General features: G+C 42.1%; 1 long non-coding RNA gene across 1 annotated transcript; it reads left to right on the top strand.

Annotated features, from left to right (window-relative positions):
* Positions 1-1356: 1356 nt before the first annotated feature.
* LOC310713437 lies at positions 1357-24304 on the top strand. The gene is made up of 5 exons (XR_014529244.1): positions 1357-1475; positions 15954-16134; positions 22037-22115; positions 22922-23026; positions 23828-24304. It is a non-coding gene; the product is annotated as an uncharacterized lncRNA (long non-coding RNA).
* Positions 24305-24517: the final 213 nt, after the last annotated feature.

Here is a 24517-nt window from a genome sequence, read left to right as displayed (position 1 = left end):
CTGGTGAACCTAGTGTAGGTGCTACTGGTTTTGTAGCCATCACTCTCTTAATGCCAGTTATCGGTCGGTTGGTTTATTTGTTTGTTTGTGTGAAACATTTATACCACCTTTCAACCCAATTAGGGCCTCAAAGCAGCTTAACAGGTACATCAAATGCTGACATTGCTGTCATTCTGGTGTTTAGAAAAGACATACCTGCTTACTCAGGCTAATAAGACTCTTAATGAGTTATTGTTTTAGCCTTCACCTCTGTTTAGCTGTTTTTCATCCTTTTGTTTACTGATGCTCACAAGAACTCAGTTTTTGTTCTACTGGGTGTTTTTATTAAAATGATTGTACACCACCCTAGTATAAATACTAGTGAAAGACAGGTTGTAAATCTTTTAAATAATAATTTAAAGAAACATCAAGGGTTGGGGGGGGGATTCCTTGGGCACAGATTCTCTCATGGAATACGGTGGTCTCAAATCTTAGCTTCCAACAGATCCCTCGCCCCACAAAAATCTGTTCCAAAGGTTTGGACAACCTGCCCTGGAGCAGTATAGATAATGGTTAAGGGGATCACAAGAGATTGAAGAAATAAGTGAAAATTCTTCCCCTACCTTTGATTTGTGGAAGTTCTGCTGAATCCCTTCTGTTCATGATGCTTCTGGGCAGTGCTTTTTTCCTATTTTGTGAATCTAATGGGGGAAGAAACTAAAAAAATATATTAAAAATTTGTTTCTTCTCTAGCATGGTCAATCGTCTGTAATAATAAATAATAATAATAATAATAATAATAATAATAATAATAATAATAATAATAATTTATTTATACCCTACCCATCTGGCTGGGTTTCCCCAGCCATTCTGGGTGGCTCCCAACAGAATATTAAAAACACGATAAAACATTAAACATTAAAAACTTCCCTAAACTTCCCGTTCCATTGCTACCCCCGATGTCCATTTACTGTATTTATTTTTCCCAATTTGAACTATAAAATGGTGATTTTCTTGAGTCAAAATGAGAGTACCCCTAAACATTTTGGGGGGGCACTGCTTCTGGGATTCCCTTGCATCTGTGAACTGCAATTCCCACTGAAAAATAGCCTTGGTGGGGTAGGGACAACTGCCAATAGATTTCTTTCCTTGAGATTGGTAGCACCTAGCCAATCAGGACACAGCTATCTGCAGCAATTTGCAAAAAGTGGTTTGGTCAACAGCAGCACCCATAACCGATCCACTACAGGCACTTCAAAATATCCCTGCCATTTAACTCTGATTGGGATTCCTGGCCCAATCCCATTGTTGCTTTTGCTGCAGTTCCGTTCTGAGAGAAAGAAGCTAAGAGAATCTTAGCCAATGCAACGTCAGAGACTGGGTGGGAAGCAGCAGGTAGAGCAGTTGGAAAGTGCGTTTCTTACCTTTGTTTAAAAGCAGGAGCCTTTAAAACCATGAATGGCTTCTATGAGTACATCCAGCCCACAAAATATTGTGTAAGTAATTAGAATGCTAGTGCTTCTGTCCCATTTTCTAATCTTCCTTTTGCACGACAGCACCTGTTGCATTATGGAACAGTGACTTTTTTACCAATATACCGGCCCATGCTAAATTCGATTCACACCAGTGGGCGTGGTGTGACACAGCAATGAACGTCATCTCTACTCTACCACTTTTTTTTCCACACATGTGGTTCTGTTCCACTGTGTTAAGATAAGATCCGAAGGGCAAAACAATACACTGGCACAGAATAAGTGAAGGTAAAAGGTAAAGAGACCCCTGATCATTAGGTCCAGTCGTGGACAACTCTGGGGTTGTGGCGCTCATCTTGCTTTATTGGCCGAGGGAGCCGGCATACAGCTTCCAGGTCATGTGGCCAGCATGACTGAGCCGCTTGTGGCAAACCAGAGCAGCACATGGAAACGCCATTTACCTTCCCGCCGGAGCGGTACCTATTTATCTACTTGCTTTGATGTGCTTTCAAACTGTTAGGTTGGCAGGAGCAGGGACCGAGCAACAGGAGCTCACCCCATTGCGGGGATTCGAACTGCCGACCTTCTGATCAGCAAGTCCTAGGCTCTGTGGTTTAGACCACAGCGCCACCCGCGTCCCTGTGAAGGTAGCAATGCTGTTTTGTTTTTTTTAACAGATCTGTTCCTTGGAAAACACATGATAAACTTATGAGTGGCAGACTTCTCTTCAAGGTACAGGAGCAGGGGCAATGAAAAAAAAATGTCAGCCCTAGGTGAAATAATCTATATTCCAGCTTCTGGTCCAGACTTCCCATTGCTCTCGGATTTTTTTTTAAAGGTTCTTAAAAACTATCACCCTTTTATCAGTTTAAATGGGGGGGGGGATGAGAGCCAGTTTGTTTGTTCAGCTCTGAGGGCTCGTCCACAGCAGTGTTTGCCCCACTGCTTTTCCCCAGGAAAACCTTTGGCTTACTGCGGATCTGGACCAAACGGCAATCAGGTTTTCCATGGTAAAGAGTGGGTTTTCCAGGGGAAAGCTGTGGGGCAAATGCAAAACCACTTAAATCCATGCCTAGAAAGCACGAGGCAAGTTGGAAACCACCCAGACCCATGCTTTCTAGGCACGGGACAAATGGGCGAGCCCTGACTGTCTCTTTCAATGACTGAGGAAATGATGCCTCTCTGTGTCAGTAAGGACCACCAAACTCGTATGACAATTGATACCTGGGTGTGGAGCACCTTTCACACACTTGTGCAAAACCAGTTAAAAGTGCATAGTTAAAGCTAAATGGGACTAAACCGAGTGGACGTTACTTTTACTGGAGGGTTCTCTGAAAGAAGATGTTTTGATATGAATGACAGTTATTTAATACATAGCAGGTTTGGTCGTTACATTCTCCAAGTGCCCAGGGTTTTAAAATAATCCTCCAGGCAGCAGCTTTTGCCTTTGTTAGGCTTCAGATCTGTGGCGAAAACTCAGTAGGAGAAAACTCCCTGGAAGACTTTAAACTCTATCAGACCTGGCTTGATTGCAATCACCTCTCCGAGGCTCCCCAGTCATTCACCAAGCCAATTAGTGTAGGCCTCGGTAGATCTCCCCCAGCTGTGAGCTGAGTGAGGGAGCAGGACTCCATTTTGTGCTCTGACACACCACCTGAGTCCCGCAACCAGCTAATAGAAGTCTTCCAAGGGCAAACGCATCACAATGCCATTCCATTCACTCCGCAATTCTCCTTTTCTTTCCGCCCTTCCCCCTCCCCGAAGAGAACTGATCTGCAGGCAGAAAAACCCATTTACTCAAAAATAAGAGTAAAATGTTTTTTCTCCTTTCGATAATGTTCCCGGTTCTTTCAGTAGGTATTATGCTCCGTAATGTGCTGCGCACACCCATTTTGTCATCACTTTGGGTCATCCTTGCTCACAATTGGTTATTTACTCAGGGGCTTTTGAAATTATTGAGTTGACACATCTGTCAGACGGCAAAAGCAGAAATGCTAAAAGGTCACTTGGAGAGAAACCAGCTGCTTCAGACAAACCTTTCTGTCTTCAAATAGCACAGTCATTACTGCTTGGCAGATGGGGCCCCGGCTTTCATTTCTGTTTTTTCTCCTTCACTTCAGGTATTTAGATATATACTACCTCATTGCCAGGTAAGCGTAGGCCTTGTAATTACCTACACAATAGGCAACTCGCTGCTTAAGGAAAACAGCTCCATTTCCCTCCAAACAGAGAGCCTGTTTCCTCCACAGATACAAACTACAGAACAGCTCACCACAAACTTTCCAATTAACAGATTAATTTTGACAGGAATAAGCACATTTTTATTACTCCTGCTTTCATCATGATGCCATGAGACTGGCATTAAGTGCTGAGTATAATGCTCTGAAGCGCCTACAGAGACTTTCAGCAGCTATGGGATATGGCTGACCAAATAATTCTTAATCACAAATAGATCTGAGAAGTTTGGCCTCCCTTCTGGGTAGCCAAATATTCATGAACAGGATATTCAAGCACTACATCAAAGCTGGTTGTGATAGAGTATTTTGCACTGGCTGCATATGGCAAGATGGTAGAATTTAGAGAGGGGTTGCTTATGAGGCCACAGTCAGAAGGCAGTCTTGGAAATAAGTGAACAAAGCACAGCCATGCTGCCTCTACAGTCATGGAGCCTCGACTCTGGAGTGACAATTCTAAATCTGGAGTTTAGAAGATTCAAGGAACAGAATTAGAATGAGTTGGGCAAATTATAATTATCTGTACAATCTACCTTTAAATACTTTCTAGTGAATTGTTTATTTAGCACATATCTCACCCTTCTCTCAAAGAGCTCCAATGGCCAAGTTGGAGGTTATCCAATTAGCGTTACAACATTCTATCAATGTAGGGCTTATCCAATTAGCATTATTCTATGTTGTATATTGTGTATATATATTAATGACTGGTAGGTGGCAAACTTTGTCTTTAACAGTTGCACAGCAAGGGCTCCTATGTCTTTAACAGCTGCATTGCAAGTAGAGTGCAACAGATGAAGTTTTTCTCATCTCTTTATTTAATGTTCACTCAGTGGGGTAAGTGTAAGTTTGTAACGGGATGCACTGTGTAAGAAAGACGCAAATTACATCATTGCTAAACTTTTAGTTTTATTCATGTTTGTTTTGAATTTAGATGGTAAATAACAGGTGGGGTACAACATGCTGCCCTCCTAATCCTAATCTGGCCCTCGGCTTCTGGTGTTTACCATTTTAAAAACAGTTGCATAATGTGATTGTTGGAAACCCAGTTGTGCAAGAGCTTCATGTGGGCAGCAGAGCAGGTATGGCGCTCCAGTGCCATAAACCTTTCACCTCTGTGTCTATCATTCTTCTTGATACTCAGTAAAGAATTCTGACTCTGAAAGCTTACCTAGAACCAAGCAGTTCTCTGTGCTCTTGTCAACACACAGCCTTCCAAAGCGCATAAACCAGCTGAATCAGACTCTTGAGGCTTATACAGGACACAAAGAAGAAACAACTGTATAAATCTGATTGTACCCCAATCCCAAATTGGAGTGATTCAGAAAGCTTCTTGACAAAAGCTACAAGAGGCAGTGCATGCAGACTGTGAGAGTCACTTCACCCGGGCAATTATTAATAATCTTTTCAACCAAAAGCTACAGCTCACTTTCTTTTGTTTTTCCAACAAAAGCTGTGCTGCTCTGAGTTGAAAAGGACAAGTGACTATAAAAATGTAAGCAGGCAACCCCCAGCTGAGAAATTTTAAAAAAGGGGCCATTAGGTCCAAAAAAAAAAGGCATCTATTTGTGTTCCTCTTCTAGATGTCTATGTAGGGGATGGGTGAACTGCTTTGCCTCCCTGAACAAAAGTATATTATGACATTACAACCCATCTGTTTTTCACCAGCACAGAGGTTTCTTATCCCTCAATGCCTTCTAACACTGGCTTTTAAAAAGCATGGTGATAACACGGATACTCGGTCAGTGTTGACTGCCATCAGCATTTCGTTTGAATTGCTGGGGCTGAAAACAGTCTAAAGAGGCATATTAACAAAATGAGAGTACAGGGAGCAGAGTTTTGTTATAGCCTCAGCTCTTATCAAATTGGGTACTGGTATTCAGGCGTCTTCACACTGATGTACACTTTGAAGTACCTGCATAGAGGTGTCCTCAGATAATCATCTTTGGGGATTTTCGGGTGCTGATGCAGCACTGGAACTGGCACGTTCTGCTGTGTGCTTATATCTACACTCGTGTAATGAATGTTAAGTTGTTCTTCTGTAAATGAACAATTATTATGGTAGTTTAAATCTCCAGTGATCTTTCCTCCAGATGGATCTGTAGTCTGTAAATGTCTGCCTTGCCACTCAGGGAAGTAAGAATGTGAAAACGATATATTCCTCTTGAACAAAGAACATATACAAGACTCATTATTTACACGGTAGAATCACCCTCAAGTATGTTTTATAGTTCAGTGAGTTTATGTTATAAGCATTCCAACATATGTGTGAGTCTGAAGTCCATGCTACTTTGGGAAGATTTACTAAGGAGGCTCCTACCACAGCTACCACTAATTTCACAGCTGTTTAGTTCCAGTGGCATACCCTGTGTTGTACAGAAAGTAAGTGCCATTGCCCCTGTTCAGATGGATTCCAGGCAGGAATGGAAACGAGGCCCAAAAATGACACAGGAGTGCTGTGAACAGAAAGCAATCATTGTGACATGTAATCCTCATCATGCCAGAATCTTCCAAAAACAAACTTTGAGTGGATTCACCTTTCTCAAATATGTGAAACAGACCTGTGTTTTCCCTACTTACTGCTTTCATCATTATGTCTGCGATTTGTCAACTGCATACTTATAGCTCCCACACCCATGTGCTGGTTTTAATTTTTAAAGCAGGGGTGGGGAAACTATGAACAACTGGATGTTACTGGATTCCGATTCCCATCAGCCTACCCATAAAGGTTTCTCCCATATGTATGTACCCAAACTATGAAATCCTCTTTACTGGTCCCAACATATGAGGTGTGTAAGCACTGGAGCGAATGCCTTTTCAGTAGTGGCACCCCAGTTATGGAATAACCTTCCCAGAGATGTTCACCTGGCACCATCTTTGTGGTCTTTTTATGACAGGTGAAGACAATTCTATTCATCCAGATCATTTATTTATTTATGCATTTATTGCTTTGTGAACCAACGAAATCACTAGTGTTACAGGGCTTCTACAGAAATGTGGTTAATACATAAGGAAGGAAGGAAGGAAGGAAGGAAGGAAGGAAGGAAGGAAGGAAGGAAGGAAGGAAGGAAGATTGGGTTTTGTTTGTTGGGTATTCAGATAGTTGGGAATGGAAAAGAAACAATAGCTATTGCAGTGAAGGCCATCCTTTGTGAATCATGGCACAATCATTCTCACACAGAAAAAGACAGACCACACCCCATTCCCCAAAGACCCTTGACATGTCTATTAGCTTTTCCTTTTGGTTTGCATACCTCTCTTGCCTTTGAGTTGGCAAACATGTGGATTGCAACGTGCCTTCCTCAGGGAGCCAAAATTCCATCTAGCCCAGAATTCAGATCTCATAGTGTCCAACTCACAGGAAGCTTGTCAGTCGGACATGAGAGTAACAGCACTCTGCCTACTTGTGCTCCTTAGCAATTGGTATTCCAAGGTTTATCACCTCTGATGCTGGAGGTAGTGCATGGTAGCTGGTAGCTATTCACAGCCTTGTCCTCTATGAATTTGTCTAAGCCCCTTATAGTTGGAGTAATGCACATTACTCTGCCTTGGAATACTAGTGAAGTAAAACATAATGTCACTTAAAAGGGAGTAGGTAAAACCATTCTGCCCAGGGTCTAACTGCACCACTGTCAGAAACCCAGATTTGGCCCTGGGATCTTCAGTTCCCAGCCCATACAGTGAAGTAACTGCTCCTGCCTCTGGTGTAATATCTCAGCAGTGTTGCCAAAGAGGGAATAATCTGTTTACCTGGCACATGTCCTGACTGCAAGCCAAGAAGCATCACTTTGGCATATTCCTTCATTAGGTACACATTTTTGTTTACAGTTTTCGGCAACAGTTGTAGCATTTTAGTTCCCTCCTTGTAAACCTTTTTTTGGTGTGTGTTTTTGGATGCATAAATATAATATTAAATACTGTACTTGAAGAAAGCTGTAGTCTGAAAAATGGGCAGATGTTCCCTGCTGGGTAATGAGAAACATCTTTCTCCAGTTTTCCTGACAGACGTAAATGAAAATGAACACACAGCCACACATACATTACATTGCACTTGTCTCAGAAACATAATAAAACCTGGAGCTGCTTCCAAGAAGTAAACAAGCAAAGGCAGGTGAGCATCAGATGTGTTTTGAATGTTCTAGAAAGATACGCTGAAATGTCACCCTTCATTCTATAACACCAAATAGTATCCGGAATCAATTGTACAAATTGGGGAGAGTTGCACATTGTGATTTGCACATCTTGCTTTAAGAATTGGGAACATTTTGATGCAGTGCTTGGGTGGAGGATACATATAAATTTGCACTACAGTTCTGTATTCGCCTACTTAATGGTACCCATTCCTAGGTAACTGTATAGGATTGCAGCCTAACTCTTATTGCTTTCTTGTAAGCAGTGCTTTTTTATGGAGGGACACAGGGGTACGCATTCCCCTGAACATTTTTTGAATCTAAGTTTGGCCTCATTGAGGGGCAGTGTTTCAATATGAGTAGGAAAATGAGAGAAAAGGCACAGCTTGTAAGCATTAAGGAATTATTCACATTTGCCACAAAAGTATAAAAACCATGCCTTTGCCATGGCAAGATTCCATGCTGCTAAAACATGCCAATGAATAAAGGTAAAGGGACCACTGATAATGAAGTCTGGTCACGAACGACTCTGGGGGTGCGACGCTTATCTCGCTTTACAGGCCGAGGGAGCTGACGTTTGTCCACTTCCGCAGACAGTTTTTCCAGGTCATGTGGCCAGCATAACTAAGCCACTTCTGGCAAAGCCAGAGTAGGGCACGGAAACGTCATTTACCTTCCCGCCACAGCGGTACCTATTTATCTACTTGCACTGGTGGGCTTTCGAACTACTAGGTGGGCAGGAGCTGGGACCGAACAACGGGAGCTCACCCCGTCACACGGCCTCGAACCGCCAACCTTTCAATCGGCAAGTCCAAGCGGCACAGTGGTTTAAACCACAGCACCACATGTGTCCCTTGCCAATGAATACTGGGGCCCTTAAGACTTTCCCACCCTATTGAGGAAGATGCGAGGTGACAAATACTCATATGCTGGCTTCCTCCTAGCACAGAATGCCAGTGAATACTTTCTTCTGGGGAGCAAAAATGGAGCAGAGCTATTGCCTGCTGCTCTTTTGGGGGGGGGGGTTACCAGAAGTACCAGTACCTGGTTGGCCACTATAGGAAACAACAAGAATAACTCAGTGATAAACATACCCAGGCATTACTTAATAGAATGTCCACACTGCAGCATCCCAGCCATGTCCAGAGGCAGTGCTCATTTCTTGGTTTGTTTATTTGTTAGATTTATATTCCACCTTTGCTCCAGTTAACTCAAGCTGGTGTGTGTGGCCTCCCATCCCCACCACGTTATGCTCACAAAACCTCTGCGAGGTTTAGAGTTGGTTACCAGCCCAGGGTCACCCAGGGAGATTCATTGCCAAGTGGGAAGTGCCAGTGCTAGTACAACACTGTAACTGCCATACTACTGGATTAGGGCTAGACGCAAGTGGTGCTGTGGTCTAAACCACTGAGCTCCCATTGCTCTGTCCCAGCTCCTGCCAACCTAGCAGTTCGAAAGCCCACCAGTGCAAGTAGATAAATAGGTACCGCTGTGGCAGGAAGGTAAACGGCATTTCTGTCGGCTCTGGTTTCCGTCACAGTGTCCCGTCGTGCCAGAAGCAGTTTAGTCATGCTGGCCACATGACTCGGAAAGCTGTGGATAATAATAATAGTAATTATTATTATTTATTTATTTATTTATTTATACCCCGCCCATCTGACTGGGTTTCCCCAGCCACTCTGGGAGGCTTCCAACAGAATATTAAAATACAATAATCTGTTAAACATTAAAAGCTTCCCTAAACAGGGCTGCCTTCACATGTCTTCTAAAAGTCTGGTAGTTGTTTTTCTCTTTGACATCTGATGGGAGGGCGTTCCACAAGGCAGATGCCATTACCAAGAAGGCCCTCTGCCTGGTTCCTTGTAGCTTGGCTTCACGCAGCGAGGGAACCACCAGAAGGCCCTCGGCGCTGGACCTCAGTGTCCGGGCAGAACGATGGTGGTGGAGACGCTCCTTCAGGTATACTGGACAAACGCCGGCTCCCTTGGCCTGAAAGCGAGATGAAGGCTGCAACCCCAGCCTTTGACTGGACTTAAACGTCCAGGGATCCTTTACCTTTACCACTGAATTACTGAAGACAACACTGGGTAGGGTTTGCCATATTTCAAAAAGTGAAAATCTGGACGCAAAATTTGAGCTTTTTCATGCAAAGTTGTTGAGCTCCCCCCCCCCCCCCAAAAAAAAAATCTGTCTGGATGCTATTTCCAATGGGCAAATCACAGATATGTCCAGGGGAAACCAGACATATAGCAGCCCTAACACTGGGAGACTCATGTCCTGCTTGTGGGCTTGCCATAGGCATCTGGTTTACCACTGTGGAAAACAGGATGAGATGGGCCTTTGGTCTGATTCAGCAGGTCGCTTCTAATGTCCTTATGGTTGATGCTGCAGGTACAACCAGAAATAGTGCCCCTAAGAAAAGGTATTTCCCTTCTCCCCAGGTTTAATACACCAACCTACCCTCCTCACAGATATATCAAAAGTGGAAAGCCAGTACTGAAGGCTGGGCAGCCTGGTCTAGTTCTTGCAATTGCTCCCATCAGCAAAGTGTAGCCAACTGATGCATGTGGACTTTGAGGAGACAGCGTATCAGAGCCCCGAAGGAAGCATTGTGCAGATGTGCAGATATGCACTAAATCCTACATAGCTGCAGCATTGTGATGCAATGGCTGGAATGATTCTCAGCATAGGGTTCAGAGCTAGTTTTTGTTGACTCTCTAAGAGAAAACTAATGAGTTTCTTAGAAGAGCTTTGGGGCTTCCTGTGATTTAAAACTGGCAGTAAAAGAAAAAAAAGACAGAGAAGGTAGTTGGTTAATTGACCTTTATTGTGCCTTCTGGTTCATTTAGAAATGGAAATTAAATTAACATGATAATTCAGTCCTACTGAGTTAAGGCTGCTATAAACCCATTAAATTTTATGGCAATTGATTTAGCATTTTTTTCTATTAACTGGGTTTAATTTTCAATATTGTCATGCAGATTCAGAGAAGTGGTTCATTCACTTGGGTTCCTTCAAGTTACCAATCGTAGCTGTTTTATGAGGGTAACTTAATTATGGAAGAGCACAGGCCCTTGCCATCAAGAGCATGTATTAATCTTGAAAATGAGTCTGTGCAAAGAGCATGGAAAAACGAGGGAATCCAGAATATTGTGTGTTAAATGCCATGGGAAAGCTCCTTTCACCTATCACCAGTGCCCCCCTTCCCTGAAATTCTCCAACAGCCAAAGATATGTTTAAGATTCACCTGCCGTTCACCATAATACAAACTCTTTCTATACACCCAAATTTTGCAGAAACTTGTTTTTTACTTTCATTTCCAAACCCAGTATCTCTAGATCTTAGGCAACCTCAGGCTTGATTCTGTTCTGCTCATGCCCATTTTATTGTGGCCAGTTTGTATTTTCCTTCTGCTAGGACTAATTTTGCTCTTTCGTTAGCATTGCAGAAGATGATAACAACTATATTTTATCTTATACAATGACCAAACTTCACTAAACAACCAGGATCCCACAAGGAAGTAATCACAAAACAAGGGTACAGACTAGAGTTGTAATGGTAAATTAAATTTTGAAGGGAAGGAGTTCATTGTGGCAATTCTCATAGCCACACCTGCAAGGACAGTCCAAAAAATGCAAGTGGTCGTGTCGATCTATTATTATATGTAGACACAATCCACAGAGCAGCAGTACATACATAAATGCCCAATGTATTAGAAACAACATGATCGGAATCCGATACATAATTTCCTGGGATGCCCCTCCATTGAACTTTATTGAATGCAGTCATAATTCTAGCTGCCTAGGTTCAGCATGTAAAACATACTGGATAAAACATACTGCATGGGGGGTATTTTATAGTTGGAGTGTTTTAATTTATTTTATTTATTTTAAAAATAATTTTATCTGTCCCTTTCTCTCTTCAGCCCCAACCACATTACAAACTAAAAGCACATTTATAACATTTTGTCATCAGGGATGGAGAGAAAAAATCTGATCTCACCTAATTCACACTTTCTGAAACTATATTTGAACCAAAACACAGCCATCCTTCGAAATTCACAAATCTCAGAACTTTGCAATGCAGTTCTCCAACCAAGTAGTGTGTACAAAAATGCCTATGGTAGTGTAAAGTCTGCACATAAATGCAAATAATAGTGAAAATAACGTATAAAAACATGTCAAAGTGGGGGGACTGCTTCCAAAAACGTGTATGTTAGTCAAAACTGTATACATACAAAACGTTTATTAGGGGATATTTGCCCTAAAATGCTGATGAATTGTTTTAACTAAGATTCACAAATTTGCCGCAGAAATGTGAACTGAGTTTAAGATTGTAGTTTACCCCTCCCAGAGCTACAATTCCCAGCACCCTGCAGAAACTACAATTCCCATGGTGCTTTGGAGGAAGCCATGTGCTTTCAATGCATGCTGTGGATGCGACTGATACATTGAAAGCTCACTATAAGGCAGTTATATAAGTTATATAAGTTCTTCTGCGCTAGTTTCCTGTCAGTTCATCCGCATAAAACTGATACTGTAACCACCTCAGCTCTGCAGTCTGAATGAAAAACAAAACGCCACATGATCGCCATTTTACCTCATCAACAAATCTGTGAACTCATCTGAAAATATATTTTCCTCCTGTTTAATATCTGTGCTTATAAATTTCTGTAATATTGATCTATCCTGTGTTGTTTATTTCTGTAATTGTGTGTGTGTGTGTGTGTGTATATATATATATATATGCAGGTTTTGGTGTCTTCGGGTGTCTTCCCGTGTAAGAGTTGGGGTGTCTAGGCGACGTTTCGACGAGGTCTCACTCGTCATCTTCAGGCTGGTGCTTTCGGCTTCTTGTTACTGGAACAGAGCAGGATCTCAGTGTTTGAGTTCCTATAAATACTGTTGAGGGGGTGTGGTGTATAGCCTCCAACGTTCTGGGCAGAGAGGAAGTTCCCAGGTTAGTGTGCCTTTTCCCAGGTTAGTGTGCCTTTTCTTTTCCCAGGTTAGTGTGCCTTTTCTTCTTTTGTTCCTTAATTACTTGAGGGATATCTTGAGTGATTTCTTGAGTGATATTCTGAGTACCACTTAGGTGGGTCATTAAGTGTGGATTAGTTGCTAAAGCTTTCGTGTCTTGACCTCTTGAGCTTGTGAAGAGTTTTTCTGAGAAGATGGCTGTACTGCACTTAGTTGTGCTCTGGCTTGGCTTCGTGTATAGGGGCGAGCTGTGGTTTTGTGCCCTGTGCCAGCCAGATCTGTGTAGGGATTGCAGGGGGGTGCAGCATCCGGAGGTGCCACTATGGTTTGGCTACTGGATGGTGTCTGTAATTTATCTGTGGAGAGGGTCTGGGTTTGGGTCTGGTGTGGTTGATTGGTGATGGCGTTCTGTGTGCCTCTGGTTCTGGTGTCGGTGTGATGAACGCCATCACCAATGGCGTTCTGGTGTGATGAACGCCATCACCAATCAACCACACCAGACCCAAACCCAGACCCTCTCCACAGATAAATTACAGACACCGAAATCACTCAAGATATCCCTCAAGTAATTAAGGAACAAAAGAAGAAAAGGCACACTAACCTGGGAACTTCCTCTCTGCCCAGAACGTTGGAGGCTATACACCACACCCCCTCAACAGTATTTATAGGAACTCAAACACTGAGATCCTGCTCTGTTCCAGTAACAAGAAGCCGAAAGCACCAGCCTGAAGATGACGAGTGAGACCTCGTCGAAACGTCGCCTAGACACCCCAACTCTTACACGGGAAGACACCCGAAGACACCAAAACCTGCATTCCTGTACCCGTGAAAATCTACGAAAGCAAATATATATATATATATATATATATATATATATATATATATATGAAAGAAATAGCAACATTGCTATGTGGTTTGGTGCCTTAAGGGCGCACACTGAATGCCTGAACAAAATGACAGTAATAATAATCAGCATTTCAATGCAAGATTGAATTCAACTCTCTGACTCAAATTCAGATACAGTTTCGAGCAGATATTCCCCAGGGAGTTCTGAACGCTAGGCTGGGTTAGAGCAAGTATTTCTTAGGATGCTGTTTGTAATTCGTGCTGTTTTGAGATGTATTATTTCCGTGTAGTCCTTTTCTTTTGCATCTACTCACTCATGGAGAGACTACAAGGGTGTGAATCCTGGCTGAATGGTGAACGTCAAATGTAAAGTATAATTAAGACAGACAGATGCTTACTGCTCCTGACTATGTGGAGCAATTCTGTTCCTCACTCTTTCCCCGCCAATGATGATTTGCAAAAGAGCCTTGTTCCATATTTAAACATTGTTAGTGTATTGGGAGCGCTTTGGGTAAGCCTGGAGTTATTCAGGAAGCAATTTTAGAGCAGTTGTTGTTTTTTATTAGCTGGTAGGCACTGGAATTTGTGTCAACATCCTATTCCCCTGAATTCTTACATGACTGAAGCTGACATATTTTCCATAGCCATAAATATTGCAGAAGCTGCTCTTGTGTGCAGGTAAGCATTTTACTGTGAGGAATTAATGGCAAACAGCTTTTCTTTATTTGATCAAAGGGGAAGTTATACAAAATAGAATACCCAGATCATAAATTCTTCACTGATGTGTGTATATGAGTAAATCTCTCTCTCTCTAAAAAAAAAATCATTATAAACTCTTTTGATGAAACCGAAAGATCCAGAAATATATACATATTTAGGCACATTTCTTTTCCGTCTGGCCGTGGACTTTTTATTATCTGTGATCTCTTGGGTGGGTGGTGTTGTAAATAAAAATATGCCCTTTTCCCTTATGGGGTATCCAAGAGCCCATATAGAGTCCTTACATAGGTTCCCTATTGGTAGGAGAGAATAACAGAGGCCAACCAGAGAATATTGAGAAGCAAAGCAGCTAGTAAGCTTGATCTTTATTGATCTGTTGCAACAGGGTGCTCCCCTCACTCGCAGGAAAGGCAGAGGACCCCCCAAAATGCCGTGCAAAAGCTTATAAAGACTTTTGAAATTCCCATTCTCTAGATCAAGACCACCCCCAGAAACATTATGCATACATCACAGAAGGGGTGTAACCTAAGACCACCCCTCAGATACATCCCACCTACATCACAGAAATTTAAATGTTGTTTTTCTCTTGTCCTTGTTTATCTCCTGTCTGGCAGGTTACTTGATTGGATTGCCTGGGGAGCCTGGCCATTCTTTTGTAGTGGTAAAATACTTATTTCCTGGGCCAGGTCACAGGCTCACACCTTATTCAAACAGACATATCCTTGAGACAGGATTTGTGAGGAAAGAGACAATGGGGAGGCTTTTCCAGTTTGACCTTGCAGAGAAAACATTTGGTCAGTTTAGGAATCAAAATGGTTCCAGGTTGGTCTTCCTGTGTTGAACTATGTATGTGCGGTTATGAATATTACCATATATCTAAGACCATAAAATTCCTATCACAGTGGGATGTTTTAATCCTGCCATTTAAATATATATTTGACTTTTAGATTTTTATTTGGGTTTTTTAATGGCTGGCCCAAGACAGACAGATGCCAACAACGAAATGTATATGGGTTTGTTCATTGTTGCAAGTCACTTTGAATTACTTTTGCAAAATAAAGCAACTAATTTATTTAATAACTAACTAACAGAGAGGGTGGTAAACATTGAAATATTCATCGGTTCTAATAATCAATGGAGTAGGGAAAAAAGTATTTTTTAAAAATATTTAATCTGCTGTTTTAAGTCAAGCTGTACTGCTAGTCAGTGTTCCTTAGATTCGATGGGACTTGGTCAAGGGAAGTTAGCTGTTCTCGAGGAAATAGATGCAAGTCATGTTCACCTGCCAAAATCAGGGCTGAAGTCAGTCTTGGTAAAGGAGTGTGGGTGTGTGGGTGTGTATCACACACAATAAAGAATGGATTTCAATGCCCTGTCCATTTCAGATACACAGTCATGAACCTATCACTACCAACCTGCTTGCTTTTGAACATGTGAAGCTAAGTGGCAGGACAGCCACAAGAAGCTGCCTTATTACCAAATTAGACCATTTGTCCTTCTAGTAAAGCATACCCTCCAACAGTCCTCAGATAGGGACATTTCTCACTCTCCTGCCAACTGACCCTTCTGGACACCCCATTTTTTGTCATCCCCCCACAGAGCATTTCCTGTCAGAGGAAGGGCGAGTGCCACCACCATCACCATGACACCAAATGGACACACTAAGAAGTCCCAAATTCTGCACCCTTTTCCTCAGAGGGGTGTTGCTCACTAGCTGCCAGGCACCCATCTAGAAACTATTGAAGACATTTTCGTTTCAACAAGCTTTCCCAGCTGGGTAGTAAAGAATCCATTTTGCATTGTTTTTAATCCTATCTTCAGAAGGTTCTGTTTTTAACTGGTTCAGCTGGTTGTTGGGATGTGTTTGCCAATTACCTTGAGACACATATATAAGATGGCTAATAAATTAACAAATGAATCATTCACATGGTCCCGTATGAGAAGGGAATTCTCTTCATATGCATTGTTTCTGCTGTGGACACTGGAAGCTCCCCTCTCATGAAAGGGAATGGCTCGTCTTTGCATGTAAGAATGCACATGTTCACTATCAAAGCCGTGGCCTTTGCCTCAGTGAGTGATTAAGGAATGTATTATACATTCAGAAAGTGTAGGTAGGTTCCCACGAGGCAAGACACAGTGATAACAGCAAGAACCTTTATTGAACTAACGGAACTGGACAGCAGGGGCAAAATAACTGCTTATATACATTTCTGAAGGCCTGGGCCACTCCCAATGTGATTGGCTGTCTAAACTCACAAGCTGCGAATCCTGACTCAGAGTTTAAGGGCCAATGGCAGGGGTCCAAATCCTGAAATGTTTTGTGATTGGATATCATGTATCAAATCAGAACACGGGCTCAGACTCCTTAGTCCAGACTCAAGATCAGGCAAACACAGACCACTGAATACATAACAGTACCACAATGGGATTCTGTAATATAATTAAAACTGTTGACACTTGTTTTAATGGATATGGCTGATGAAGGGCACTGCCCATGTGTATGTTTTAAGAAATATTGTATTAACTGCATTTTTAAATATGTTGTTGTGAGTTGCCTTGGTTTTGTCGAGAAAGGCAGGATTTAAATCAAGAAAGAAACTCTAGGTATCACTGCTCCCCTTTTTACTATCCTAATTTTTCTCATTTAACTCCTTCCCTCCCGGTGGAACACAGTCTGGCTTCAACCAGAACATGCATTTAAGGCATGTGGGGAAACCACAGACGGGGTTGATCTAGCCCAGCTAATATTGTCCATTTTGGCAGAGGCTCTCTACAGTCTTAGGCAGTCTGTCACATCACCTGCTTACCTGAGCCTTTTAACTGAAGATCCTGGGGACTGAGAGTGGGATTGTCTGCCACTGAAACATGATTGCAAGAGGCTCGTTTAGCATTTACATATCAATAGACCCTGATGATATGCTTTCCTTTCCTTTCTGTAGGCAGGGAGTTTTTGACACCATGTCTCTGAATACTGGGGAATACTGGGAATCACAATTAGGAGAACACTATTAACCTATGCCTTCCTTGTGGGGTTCCCGTAAGCATCTGGTTGGTCGTTGTGAGAACAGAATGCTAGACTCAGTGGGCCTTTGTTGGTCTGATCCATCCTAACTGGAGCCAGTGTGGTGTAGTGGTTAAGAGCGGTGGACTCGTAATCTGGTGAACCGGGTTCACGTCCCCGCTCCTTCACATGCAGCTGCTGGGTGACCTTGGGCTGGTCACACTTCTCTGAAGTCTCTCAGCTTCACTCACCTCACAGAGTGTTTGTTGTGGGGGAGGAAGGGAAAGGAGAATGTTAGCTGCTTTGAGACTCCTTTGGGTAGTGATAAAGCGGAATATCAAATCCAAATCCAAACTCTAACTCTTCTTACGTCCTTATGACTTGGACAAATGTCCACAACATTTGCAGGGAGGATGTTTATCAGAATGGCAGCACTTGAGAAGGGACATTTTGACCCTTCGTTTCTCCACTGCGATTTCCACAAAAATACCCAACCACTCCATTCCGTTCGGGTCCCATGGGGCAAGGTGGAACATCAGCACAAAGAAGAGCTTCTAGTGAACAACTCGCTGTGCCTTTTATTGCTGCACATCCAGGACCTCTTTCAGACCCCATCCACTCCTTGAAAAGTGGAAGGCCTTAAAGGGGCAGGCCTCTGGTTTAGAGCACAGCGCTCCATTGTCTCTCTAGCTATGCTGCCTGCACTGAGGCTCTGCTCTGTGGCGTGTGAGTCCTTTCGAGGCAACTATGTTGGTTCCTTGCTGGGCTTGGGAGCTACAGTTTCTAACCCATGCTATGGAATCTTCAGCTCAGGAGTCTCTGTCATCTCCAGAGATTTCTGGCATCTTGAGATCAGGGGTCTTTTTTTCAGTGGTGGTGCTTGGGCCATGATCTTCCTCCATAGGCACCATTCAGCCTTTGAGTCTGTATCCAGGTCATTGCTAAACTTCAGGTATATTACACTCTCCCTGCTAACAGATGCTTTCCCTACCTAAACTGAATTGTAATAGTCCATCATGGTTGCAGTGAGGAAGGAAAGGATTAAATCTTCTCTCTCTGCATGCTGCAAATCCCCCCCCCCCAAAAAAAACCCCTTCATGCCTGTAGTAAATAAGAAAAACCAACACCAAGATTGCAAGTGGCACAATTAACACATGACGTCAAGCCCTCACTCTAGAAGATGACACAAGGGAGAACAGAGGAAATTTGCTGATGACACTAAATTGTTCAGGGTTGTTAGAACACAAATAGGATTGCAAAGAGCTCCGAAAGGACCTCTCCAAACTAAGCGAATTGGCTGAAAATGGCAAATGCAATTTAATGTAAACAAGTGCTTTGGTCCACCACTCAACAGAACTTTAAGGAGTGAAGAAATCGTCCCCTGTATTAGTGATTCAATAGCACTCTGCTAGTGAGTGCTGGTGGATAAGTCATGGAACATTCAGTTACCATTCCTGAAACACCTCTGTTGTGGGACTTCTGCTGAAACTTCTGCTCACTGACTGAGTCCCAAGCTGAGCCAAGATGCACAAGTTGTGCCAGCGTATCTTCAGCTGAGCCGGAAGAAGAAGAGGAGTTTGGATTTGATATCCCACTTTATCACTACCCAAAGGAGTCTCAAAGCAGCAAACATTCTCCTTTCCCTTCCTCCCCCACAACAAACACTCTGTGAGGTGAGTGGGGCTGAGAGACTTCAGAGAAGTGTGACTAGCCCAAGGTCACCCAGCAGCTGCATGTGGAGGAGCGGAGACGCGAACCCGGTTCCCCAGATTACGAGTCCACCACTCTTAACCACTACATCACACTGAGTTAGGGACTTGAGCCAGAGCTAGAGACTTGCCACATCCTAACTTACTCACCCTGGCAGATTTTGGCTTCGGATGGCCCAGTGCTATTTTTCTAGGAAAAAAGGGTGCCAGAACTTAGCACAATCACCTCCCTTGTTCTCTTATAATGGCAACGGCGCCCACCTGAGAGGTGCTGGAACTGAGTCCTGGTGAATTCTGGCTGAAAAAGGGCCCTGGGATTGCCCTCCTTAGTATTACAAAGTCACACCACTGCTATGCCGCTCACACTGCTGTAATGATATGTAAGGCATAAGAGCCACAATAATACTTTTCAAATGTAATGGTTTGTTTTCTAATTCAACCACGAAAGCATTCAGGAGTGGGCCTTGGACATTCCTGAATCTTGCTCCTCCTCGATTTTTAATTTCTGTGCATGTGTGTGTGCACACACACAAATATACACAAAGTGTGAAATCTGATGACCCTCTACCATCTTAGAGGGTTGTACAAGTTCAGGCATAGGTGATGTGTAATCAAGTGACATTCCTGTGTATGAGCTCTATTGTGTTCCTTACTGCTTAAGAAACAGACTCTGCATAGATTCTATACAGAACACATTCCTTGAGCAGTAATTATTATAAAAGCATGAAATAGAATTTAAGTACAAATCAAGAGCTTTCTGTTCTATCCGTTTTTGTGCAGCCTTCACTAAATTGTGGCAGCTACTTTTTCTTTTGTTTGTTTTCTGTTGCCATTTCAGGAGATGGTAAATACATTGTGCCATACCATTTTATGTTTTATAAAAAGGTGACCCTCACTTTCCATTTCAAATGCGGTTTCTTTAATGAAAATATTGTAATGTCAGTCCATGCAAAGCAAGTGCATATTAATATGCGTTTACATCTGTCTCATATTAATATTCATGCCTGAATCCACATCTCTACACAAAGCCAATTTTCTGACCATCTGTGTGATGGCTGGTGGATGCAATGAATAAATTTTATTTGTGAGGGGAGTGATAAATCATGTATCTTCGGCTTTTTTTTCTTCTTCCTTCTTCACCCACAATCTCTGCTCTTAGGTGCTAAAATGTTTTCATCGTGGTTTGGAATTTTTAAGCAAAACCAAGCGATTAACCCCTTCACACCTTTCTGTAGTTCTGCCAGATTTACAAAAGGACACAGGAAGAAGCTTAATGAGAGCCAGGAATGTGTGACTCTGCAAGAGCTCCTGCCACTTTAGGTACATCATCTCCTTGTGTGTGTGTGTGTTTTTCTGAATTGCATCTTCTTATTTTAGGAATTCATTGGACTTGGTAATTTAGAGCTTCACTCTGGTACCTCAGACACCAAGGAGAATATACGCTATTCTGGGAGTGCCAACTTTCATTGTAAAAATATTGATCATTTCCATCATGTGTTTCTTTTATGTCTTTCTGTCTTATGTCTGGTAAAATCCTCAGAGGTGGGGGATTATTGTTATCGATATTCTTACTGATATTCTTATTCTCATTCTTATTATTCCTGCTGCACTTACATGTGAGGAACTGTGGTCAAGGGTTCCTTAGAGTAAAAATTGACTGGGCTTTTACCTCAAAGCCTGTTTTCAGTGACAGAATTCAACTCTCGAACATGGAACCATTTTCATAACTTTATGTGATGAGCAAAAGGAATTCTCTCTGCCTGGATTCCAGGGGCACATTCTCCTTTTATTGCATCAGAGATGAACTACAACAGTCATTAGAACAAATTCTAGGCCCTAGCGTAGGAAGAGTAGCGAATTCCTCTGGAAATGGGAGCAGAAATGGTCGATGTTCACTTATTTGTCCTTTGTCTGGAACGGAAATCTATCCAACTAATATATTGGTATTTGCTGTTGCTTTCAGTCTGCAAACAATTGATTGTGGGGGTTTTTTCCCCTATTTGCATGGTGTTTCCTTTGCATTGAAATGAATGAGGTGGAATAAAGTAATGACAACATAATTTACATAATTAATTTTGTGCATCACATAATTTTTGCCACACAGGACAACTAGATGAATAATGTAGCTTTTGGTGGAAGTTGAACTGCAATGGCATACAAACAAATGCATGCCACATATGCAGGGTAGAATGGAAAACCTTCTGACATTCCTGCCCTAGAACCAGCCAGCATACAAATCTGGGCTTCCATAGTGGAGGTTGAGCTCTTGGTCCATTTCTTTGGTGTTGGTGTTTGTGTTTAAAAACTCTGCATGGCTTGGGACCCATATGTCTATTGGACCAGCTTCTCCCATATGTATCTTCATGCACTGAGGTCATCATCTGAAGCTCTTGTGTGAGTGCCTCTGGTGCAGTGGTTGGTTCAACACGTTAGAGCTGTGAGTGGGAAGTATGAATTGAAAGATGTGTCTGGTGCTTTGGCTGATGGTGCCATGAAAGAGCATGCAATGGTGGTTGAAGAAAGAGAGCTTTCTTGATGGTGGCACTCTGCCTTTGGAATCTCTCATAACAAAAAGGGGTCTGCAAAAACCCCATCTAGGCCAGCATTCTGTTTTCAAATTGGATAACCAGATGTCTATGGGCATAAGCAAAACACTAGCATAATAGCCTTTTCACAGGAAGGCCAACTGATACCTATTCTGATCTCATTTTGGTGCCTTCTTACTTTTCCCGTTCTTCTTACCTGGAAGGAATGTTATTCTAGTTACACATCTTGAATTTGAACTACTGTGTTTTGTCACTGTTTTAAGTTACAGATATTTAATTTCTGTTATATTGTAGTTTCTATATTCATATTTTAGTACAAGCTGTCCTGAGAACACTACCAGGCTGAAGGTTCAGGGTACAAATAAATAAATATAATGTGATTTCCAACCGTGACCGAGATCTTCTTATGAAATTTGACACGTTTAGCTTGCCTATAATGTTTGAGTGTGTGGCTGAACTGGAATTTTAATCCAAGCTGGTGGAGTTCAATGAGACATATTCCCAGGTAAGCGTATATAAGGTTGCCACCTAAGACTTTGTGTTATTCAGTGTAGAGAATTAGAATCAGCATCCATATAATGCTCCACACATCTGTGAATGAGGAAACAAGCATGTGCCTCCATCCGCCTTCTACACATGAACCATTTTGCCAGTCTGAGTGAGATATTTGTGATGATGAGGGGAAATACTATGCTGGATTTCCCTCTGTGACCTATTATTCCCTGCCCTCAGTTACCGTCCCAACAAACTAGAGGTAAGAAAAATATACAGAGATTGGTTAAATATTAAGTCATTGGTGTCTTTCATGGCATCACCAACCAAGACACTAGACACATCTTTCATTTCATACAAAATTTATATGATTACAGGTCCCAGAACTAATGAGTTGAACCAACAGTTGTCCAGCAACTGAATGATGTAAACTTTAACCATCTCACATCTACTGGAGACAAAGAACAGTTCTGTAGCAGTACTGAAAAAATAGTTTTAGTGCTCCTGTTTTAAGATAGTGTTTCTCATCTGCAGTATTTGATAACTGTATCTTAGCTATGACATTTTTAAAAATTAAATTCTGTCTTTCGTTAATCTGTACCTTTTTAGTAGATCAAGTTGTTTTAATCAATAAATTTAAGCTATTAGGGGTTGCTGTTCGGAGGAGACATCTCTATGTCATAACATATGGTTCCACTCTCATTCTTTGCCCTTCAAAAATATTTGAATCTACTTTCTTTACACATAATAATATGAAATTACGGTTGGTAAAACCTGAAGTTTTCTGATTCTTTCCCTGATTCTCTCTGTTTTCCTAAGGCAAATCTCCATTCCAAGAGGACAGAATTTATGAAGGCAACCAACTTGCATAAACATACCCAAGACATTATGATAAAACGATTCAAGGAACCCATGAAGTGGAAGGTGGTGTGTGTGTGTGTGTGTGTGTGTTTAAATTTCCTTTTGGCAGGCCAAAGGCATGTCACTAGCATGTAGCCTACTTCTGCCTTTGACAGTACAACCATATGTTAGTTTTGACATTTTTTGTTCACTGAAGTTCAAAAAGGAATTTGAAATGAGCTTCGTACATCATCTGCATAATTAGCAAGAAATCATTTGTGGCTCCAATCAATGCATGCAATTTTAATAAATTGCTCTAATAACAACTCTGCAGAAATTAGACAAAGCCGTCATTGGGTCAATCAATGCTGCTCAAGAAAATAGCATTGTAATGAAACTTCAAATGACAGTGTAATTCTACTTCATTCCTTTTTTTATATTATTTAGGCAAATAATGTTTTACTGAAAATCTATTGCAAATGGAGGACAGAGTGGTTTGAGAGATTGTTAAAGAACATAATGCCTTTCATCAGTAGATTGCTATCCGAGCTTTGTAGAAATTGAAAAATGTTACAATGTAAGGGCTAATGAGTGAAGCATAAGTTATTATCACCCTTTAAGAGGAACTCAGTTGGCAATGGGTATCTTTTTTTTTTTAACATACTCAGTGCTAGAGCTTTTGGATCCTGGCCCAGGGGACTGTCAGAAAATATGATGAAGTGGCCTCTGGACCACAAAAGCTTAGGCTACAATAAATCAGTTTTAAGGTGCCAAAACAACCTCTTTTGTTGTTTTTGCTGCAGCAGACTGACATGGCTAGCGCTTGAGATGTTCTCAGTAATAATGTGCTTATTTATGACGTATTTATCTTGCTTTTCCTCCTAGGAGATCAGGGCAGTATATGGGGCTGCTCCCATTTTTATCTTCGCTAGACTGATATATAATGACTGGCCGGAGGTCATAGCCAAGTGGGAAATTGAATGCAGGTCCCCCATGCCAAGTCTGACACACTATCCCTTACAAAACACTAGCTGTCCTTTATGGGTGGTCCAGTGCCCTACTTTACAGAGGACAAGCACCTAATTGAATGCATCCGCTATCTGAAGAGCTGGCCATGGGCTGTTAAACATTTCTGGTCCAATTTCTAGGCGCTTGTGATTATGTTTAAAGCTACAATGGCTTGGGCCCCCAATACTTCAGTAGGCACTTCACACTTTACAGTAGTCTCTGGCCTGCCTATTCAAATCATTTGGAGGGCTGCTTTCTTCTATGTTCCATCTGTAGGAGCTATATATTATGTGGAGACATGGGGGGAGGCCTTCTGTGCTATCTCATCCTGACTGTGGAATGCCCTCTGCTCATTGGCTCCATCACTGGTCTCATTCTTCTGACAACTTAAAACCTGGCTATTCACTTAATCTTAATTCACTTAATATGGTCTGAAGCTCAACATCAAAAAAACGAAGATCATGGCCACTGGTCCCATCACCTCCTGGCAAATAGAAGGGGAAGAAATGGAGGCAGTGAGAGATTTTACTTTCTTGGGCTCCATGATCACTGCAGATGGTGACAGCA

The sequence above is a fragment of the Podarcis liolepis genome (genome assembly GCF_965112155.1).
Source record: "Podarcis liolepis genome assembly, chromosome: 8".
NCBI classification, from domain to species: domain Eukaryota; kingdom Metazoa; phylum Chordata; class Lepidosauria; order Squamata; family Lacertidae; genus Podarcis; species Podarcis liolepis.
This window is presented reverse-complemented; position numbering and strand designations above follow the sequence as displayed.